General features: G+C 41.9%; 1 protein-coding gene across 1 annotated transcript in view; it reads left to right on the plus strand.

Moving 5' to 3' along the window:
* Positions 1 to 149: 149 nt before the first annotated feature.
* The window catches only part of LOC107575428 (beta-1,4-mannosyl-glycoprotein 4-beta-N-acetylglucosaminyltransferase-like), a 25961-nt gene continuing 18423 nt past the window's right edge, over positions 150 to 7687 (plus strand). Inside the window, exon 1 of the mRNA XM_016261805.1 lies at positions 150 to 762. The gene's annotated coding sequence lies outside the window, so the exon portion shown is untranslated. The remainder of the gene's footprint in view (positions 763 to 7687) is intronic.

A 7687-nucleotide genomic window follows, 5' to 3' on the forward strand; every position in this document is an offset into this window, starting at 1 on the left:
TAATGTTACAGCTAGAATGTTTGTTCATAACTTCGAGAGAACCTGCCAGAACTGTGAAATTACATTGCAGATATTTAAATGTTTAAAACCTTTTTTTTTTCTTTCATGCGAGGTTCATTTAATGTGAGGTAACAGTTTGCTGGTAACGTTACTTGCGCTAAAATGTAGTCTACTCAGTTCAACAAAACACGGTTCCTGTTTTATACTCGAACCACGAACACCATCATCTCATCGCCTTCTGATATGAACGTGATTCCGGTGTTCGGCGGAAGAATCAGCGAGGATTTCTGATGAATAATGTGCTGGTGTGGAGGATGAAGAGCTGCATGATGCTGAAGTGATCCGCTGGGGTGGGTGGGTGTGTGTGTCGGTGGTCCGGAGGGCGGAGCTGCGGGTCTCTGCGCCCCCGGTAACGTTACCGACGGACGCACCGATCACTGCTGGGCGGAAGAGCGTCATTTCAGCGGAAAAACAGACCGAGAGGAAGCAGCACGGACGGACTCGTCGCTCCCGTTAACGGAGATCAAGCGGCGATCGAGGCGTCGACGCACATCCAGAGCGATTTTCTCTTTCTTCCGCAGCAGGATGGATTTTCACGCGGACACCCGACGCGAGCCGCACGCATCACCGGCGGAGCGTCACTGAAGCATCATCCGCGCTCCGCGACGCACCCGACCGCTCCGATGCGAGCAAAAGCCTGGCTTTCACCTCCACCCTGAGTGACCATCCGCAGTGAACATCTAGAGGAGCGTCAGGCGATGGGTGAGACACACACACACACACACACGCGGATCGGTGGATGGGCTGCAGCATCTGCTCGGTCAAACAAGCCGAAATCACGGGCGTCTTACTATTAAACACTCGCTGCTGCTGCTGTTAATATTACTGATGCGGATTCGCTTCGGATCTGATGTGGGTTTGTCTGCAGAACCAGCTGTTTGCTATGTTAGATTATGTTAATATCAAAGCCAAATGTCCCGCCAGGCGTGTAAATATGATTTAAATATGTAACCGAATCATTGTGTTGATGCAACCCTGCAGGCCTCTGAAGATACAATCCGGATCCTGATGCGGTTTGACTCCAGATCTGTGTGTGGACGCATCATATCTGATGCCTGAATGTGACAAGAACGTGTCAGACTCATAATTAACCCCCAAAATAAGAAATTATGTTTTGTGTATGAAGGCTATTTTTAGCTGCTGTTAGTATTACTGATGTTGAGTCGCTTCTGCTCAGATCTGATGTGGTTTTGTCTCCAGAACGAGCTGTTTGGTGTTGCAGATTATGTTATCAAAGCCATATATAAAGGTTCAGCTGGCTTTTGCATCTCGTCAGGCGTGTAAATGTGTGAGATAAACATTGGTGCAACCCTGCAGGCCTCTGAAGATACAATCCGGATCCTGATGCGGTTTGACTCCAGATCTGTGTGTGGACGCATCATATCTGATGCCTGAATGTGACAAGAACGTGTCAGACTCATAATTCAGAAATCATGTTTTGTATAAAGAAAGTGAAGCCTGTTTTTAGCAGGATTTGAATTGTGACATAATTTCCTTTGATTGGACGTCGGGATGTTTTAGTTAGGAAGTTTTTATTCTTCTAAATTCTCTTTATACTCAAAGCTGATTTTCATTCGATTCTCATTATGCAAAAAAAAAAAAAAATTTAAATAAAAAAATACCATGTAGCATTGTTGTACATTTAATGCAAACACTATTAGACTGTACAGAGACTTTATTATTTAAAGAAGATCATGCACATATTAAATGAAAGTGTTTGCATTGCAGTAATGAGAATTTGGTGAAAATGTGCTTATCATGGCAATGACATGAAAAACATCATCCTCGGGCTTCATTTCTTATATATATTTTCATATTTCTGTTTCTGGCTCGAATTGTGGCAGGTTTCTTGTGATTCTCGTGGACAGATGGGTTTGATGTGAGTCGAGGTGAAGATCTGTGTTTCTGATGATCTTTATTCTCTGTTCCGGTTCTGCTCGGATGTTTTCTAGGTAATGATGTGGATTGAGTTTCAGCTCACAGGTGACTGACCTACAGCACAGATCAGAACACAATGACAAGTGTGTGTGTGTGTGTGTGTGTGTGAGAGAGAGAGAGAGTGTGTGTGTGTGTGTGTGAGAGAGAGAGAGAGAGAGTGTGTGTGTGTGTGTGAGAGAGAGAGAGTGTGTGTGTGTGTGTGTGTGAGAGAGAGAGAGAGTGTGTGTGTGTGTGTGTGAGAGAGAGAGAGAGAGAGTGTGTGTGTGTGTGTGTGTGTGTGTGAGAGAGAGAGTGTGTGTGTGTGTGTGTGAGAGAGTGAGAGAGGGAGTGAGTGAGTGAGTGAGTGAGTGAGTGAGTGAGTGAGTGTGTGTGTGTGTGTGAACGCACGGCGAGCAGATGTTGAGGCTCATGTCGTCTTCAGCTCATATGGAGTGTAAGATAACAGACAAACACCATGAGCTGATGAAGTCAACATTTGGAGGACTGTGTGATCACAGAATACACTGAAGAGTTTAACGATGCTCAGTGACGGGAGACTTATCTGAAATGCAGAATCCATGACAATATTTAAGCGGCATCTGCAAAAAAAAATAAAAAAATTCTATGCTTCCAGTTGTTTTTAACAGCATTCGTTTATTTTAATTTTAGACATTTCCAGTTTGTCATTGCACTAACATGAGCACAGTTTCAGTTCTCCAACTCATGTTCATCCTCTCAACCACAAACACATCAACAGCAGCATCCAGCATAGCCCAGCACCAAACACTAACAGCTCCACTCACCAATGCATAACACTTCAGTTCAGCATTTACTCTCCAAATCAGCATTCTGGGAACTAAAAGTCCACCCATGCATTTGCAGTTAATGCAACAAAAAATGATTTGTTTAATTCAATACTTCACTAAACTTCAGTGTTACATATTTACTGAACACAATTAAATTGTGATAAAATATTCAGCAACTGTGTTAAATTCATTTAAATAAACATATTTTTCCAGTGCACAGAGAGAAACTCTTAAATGAAGATAAACAAAAGTTGTGTTTCATTGTAATGCATTTGATATAGACGATGCAGCTGTCCTTGATTTGGTCCTGAATGATTTTATTGTTGTATTTGAGGTGATCTGTAGATGTTGAGAAGCAGCGGTGTTTGTGTCTGTGTCTGTGTCTGTGTGTGTGTGTGTGTTCAGTGTGTGTGTGTTCAGTGTGTGTGTGTGTTTGTGTTTGGCATGTCGGTGTCTCCTTACAGCTGCGTCCTGAACACACCTACTGCAGCCAAAATGGTGCTGGCCTGTTTCTGACCTCTGAGTGCGAGCTGAGCAACGCCTGATGGAACGTTCCACTCACTTCCCGTCAGCGGGGGGATTGTCCCGCAGACACACACACACACACACTCTCCAGCGGTGCACTTCCTGCTCTCTGATAACTGCTTCCTGTCCCAGAGCCGCCTGAGATCCCCTGTCCAGTCCAGTTAGAGTAATAACAGATTCACACACGCATGCTCGTCTGTGTGTGTGTGTTTGAGTGCAAATCACAGCACATAGGAATGCATTCAGTATGTTGGGCCAATCAGATCAGACTGTGGGCGGGGCTATGTGAGTTTCCTGTCAGTTATCAGAGTTAGGCTATGATGGCAGAGAAGCTTCTCTGATGGTTGTACTGATAGTGGATCCGATCTTTAGAACAGAGAGATGTTCTGTGAGCTTGCTATGGCTCCCATTAAGTTCTAAAAACGTTATTTCTAAATGTTCTCTGAATGTTCCTGTTTGTAAAAAGGTTTCTAGAATATTTTTTCTTGGTTATACAAACATTAAGGGAACATTCCGTTTTATCATTTGGCAAGCATTATGGGAATGTTACTTTTTGACTCGTTCTTTGAAACAACTTGCAACATTTAAAAAAAATGTTACATGAACGTCCAACTAAAACATTCCACAATTATGTATAAATAAGGTGTTTGTGCTAACGTTTTGAGAACATTATTGAAGACCAGAGAACTCTGAACAAACGTTCCATTAACGTTACTGCAGGAATGTTTGTTCAGAACCTTTCCAGAACGCTCGGAGAATGTTCTCTGTTAGCTGCCCTGTGCGGGAAAATTGCAGTAAAATACACTTTATTTCAGTACACTGAGCACACTTCCATAATGTACTTAAAGAGCTCTATTCTCACACACTAATTTACGTAATATACCAAAAATGTTCTTTAGTACTTCTTAAGAGAATCTTAGGATCATCTAAATGTACTCAACTGTGCTATTTTGGGACACCATGAATATGAAGTAAAATGTGCTTTTAACATGCCATCTCTGTATTAAAAAAAAAAAGTATTTAGTTACCACTTGTAGTACACCTGAAACCATCTTTCATACACTTTTTAATATACTCATACATAGAAAATACACTTATTATTTAAAATATAAGAATAATATATAATGAATATATAAAAAAATTGAAGTTCATATTCATATTCAATAAAGTCAAATCAGGGCCCGTATTCACAAAACAAACTTTTACGAAAGAATAAAAGAGAAGTCTCAAGCTCAGAGTAAGGGGGCGGGGCTAACCTCGTTGCTATGGATGATGTCATCAAGCTTATTAACTATGCACACAGTGATTGGCTGATAGTCTCTGTCAGAGATGTATTCATGGGAATATTGTAGAAGGTTTAAAAATAAAAATGTTGCCACATTCAAATAAAGATTTTAAAATGCAGGCTAAGAGTCACTAATTAAACAAGTATATGTTCAGCTAATTGTCCGCCTGTATGCTTCTCGTAAACAATTAGTGAATATGCGCATAATCAGCCTTTTAATTAAGAGAGTAGAATAATCCTGGCTGATAGTAAGACACGCAAACGCAAGAACAGCGGTTACTTCTTGCTCAGCTGCTTAATGAAAACAAGGATATAATCAAAGGAAAATCTGGAGTGGGGATAACCTCCAAAACTAAATTATCATCAAATGTTTCTCAAATATTCACGTTCCGAGGCAGATTGCCGGCGACAGCTATTTTAGGATAGTTTGTGGCTTAGGACTCTTCTTCACTACACCTAACCTTTCACAGATTTAGGAGCTAGATTTAGCGCTAACACACTTGGTGAAATACTCCTAGAGCAAAGATTTAGGAGTCCTACATTTAGAACCGACACACTCATTATTTTTAAGATTTTCTCCTAAATCGGCGCGTTATGAGCTACTTATAGCCTAAAGATGTTTTGAGAATAAGGGCCCAGGCCTGTAAATATTTGATGAAGTGTCAGGCGGTTGATATCAGGTGTGTGTGTGTGTGTGTGTGTGTGTGTGTTCACTGGGATCAACACAAAGCCACGTTTATCCTCACTGCTGCTGTTTCTGGTGTAGTTTCAGTCACCCGAGGCGTCACTTCCACCGCAGTAAAGATTGCATGCCTAAAGGCCCATTCACAGCACAGACAAACGCCAACAGACAAGTTGGCCGCTGATAGTCAAAAACACATAAATAACTCGGCACATATCAAATGATCTGTAAGAAGAGACAAAGAAATAGTGAGCACGTGATGAAAACAGTTACTCACACCTGTGTGTTGCGACATTACTGTCGGATCTAATATAGTCGCACGGCATCGTCTTTTAGTTTCAATCATTTTGAGATTCTCACGTCGAATAGTGCCTTGTTTGTTAACGAATCTGCGATAAAATGAAGTGGAAAATAGGATCAAGTTCTTACTGACGCGGTCTGGATGTTCATTAAAAATAAAGTTCATCCACTCTTTTGTTGTGATCAGAAGGAAGGCAATGCTAACACTCTTTTTCCACAACTTGACACTGAACAGCGTTTCGTTGTCTTTGGATCTTCTATGTGATTTATAGAGTGTTATCAAACACAGTAGATCATCTGAGATGTGATGATCCCGTTCGAACCAGTGGAAGCGTGTTTGAAAAGAGTTTATTTGAGTAAAGTGCCTGTATTTAGAAACACCCACTAACATACAGTACATCATGGTGTTTGTTTTAATGACTTTAATTTATGTGAATTTAAATAAGCAAATCACTGTTATAATAATGAGAATTTAATGAAAATCACATTGAGAATAATTAGAAGCACAAACAAACCCCAGACTGTTTAGGGGTAAAATGTGTTCGATTGTCCTGAAAAATCATAATGCTCTTAAAATAAGCTTGATTTTTATTTCTGTGGGATCTGTGATGTGAGTGTTTGCTCCTCGCCCACATTCACACACAGCCAGTGTTTGTGTGGACTGAGCAGAGACTGAGCGGGTTCCGAGGCAGATTGCCGGCGACAGCTATTTTAGGATAGTTTGTGGCTTAGGACTCTTCTTCACTACACCTAACCTTTCACAGATTTAGGAGCTAGATTTAGCGCTAACACACTTGGTGAAATACTCCTAGAGCAAAGATTTAGGAGTCCTACATTTAGAACCGACACACTCATTATTTTTAAGATTTTCTCCTAAATCGGCGCGTTATGAGCTACTTATAGCCTAAAGATGTTTTGAGAATAAGGGCCCAGGCCTGTAAATATTTGATGAAGTGTCAGGCGGTTGATATCAGGTGTGTGTGTGTGTGTGTGTGTGTGTGTGTTCACTGGGATCAACACAAAGCCACGTTTATCCTCACTGCTGCTGTTTCTGGTGTAGTTTCAGTCACCCGAGGCGTCACTTCCACCGCAGTAAAGATTGCATGCCTAAAGGCCCATTCACAGCACAGACAAACGCCAACAGACAAGTTGGCCGCTGATAGTCAAAAACACATAAATAACTCGGCACATATCAAATGATCTGTAAGAAGAGACAAAGAAATAGTGAGCACGTGATGAAAACAGTTACTCACACCTGTGTGTTGCGACATTACGTCCAAGACTGAGTTTGGACACACTTTCAGTGACACATGATGTGTGACTTATGTTTCCATGGAGACATACGTAACGCAGTGGGATACTGTGGAGCGCTTCAGTCTGCCAGACGAACACACACACACACACGGGTCACAGACGCTAGAGATCAGGGCTGTTAGTCTGTGAGGAGTGTGTGCTGTCACTGTGATCTCATAAAAACCCCACAGACGCACAGTGAATGATGCACATCTACAGACCAGAAGATCACTGACACCTAGCAACCACCAGAACACCCTAGCAACCAAGTGCAACACTTAATACCTCTCGGAACACTGTAGAAAGCACAGAACAGCATGCTGATGAGTTTTGCATCACGAACACATTGTTCAGAAAATGCAAAATCATAGCATGCAAAATGTGTACAGTGACATGCTGGTTGTCAGTGAATGTAAGACTGACTGATTTGTATGTGTTCTTGTGTCGATGCTTACAAACACAGGAGGTGTGGTGTGTTCGTCGTTTGTTGGAGTTGTTGCTGGTTCTAATGCTTTCAGCTCATTAACCTTCAGCTTCAGTTTTCTCTCGTTTCCTTTGACTTCCTCCAGATACGGAGCGATGCTTCACACACGCCGACTGTGAGTAAACTCAGAAAACAGGTGTTTGATTCACTGCTGTGTCATGAAGATGAGGATATCTGTGTGTGTGTGTGTGTGTGTGTGAGAGAGAGAGAGAGAGAGAGAGTGTGTGTGTGTGTGTGCGAGAGAGAGAGAGAGCGAGAGAGAGTGTGAGAGTGTGTATGTGAGAGAAAGAGAGAAAGTGTGTGTGTGTGTGTGTGTGAGAGAGAGAGAGAGAGAG

The sequence above is a fragment of the Sinocyclocheilus grahami genome, unplaced genomic scaffold (assembly GCF_001515645.1).
Source record: "Sinocyclocheilus grahami isolate Dianchi unplaced genomic scaffold, SAMN03320097.WGS_v1.1 scaffold2635.1, whole genome shotgun sequence".
Taxonomy (NCBI): domain Eukaryota; kingdom Metazoa; phylum Chordata; class Actinopteri; order Cypriniformes; family Cyprinidae; genus Sinocyclocheilus; species Sinocyclocheilus grahami.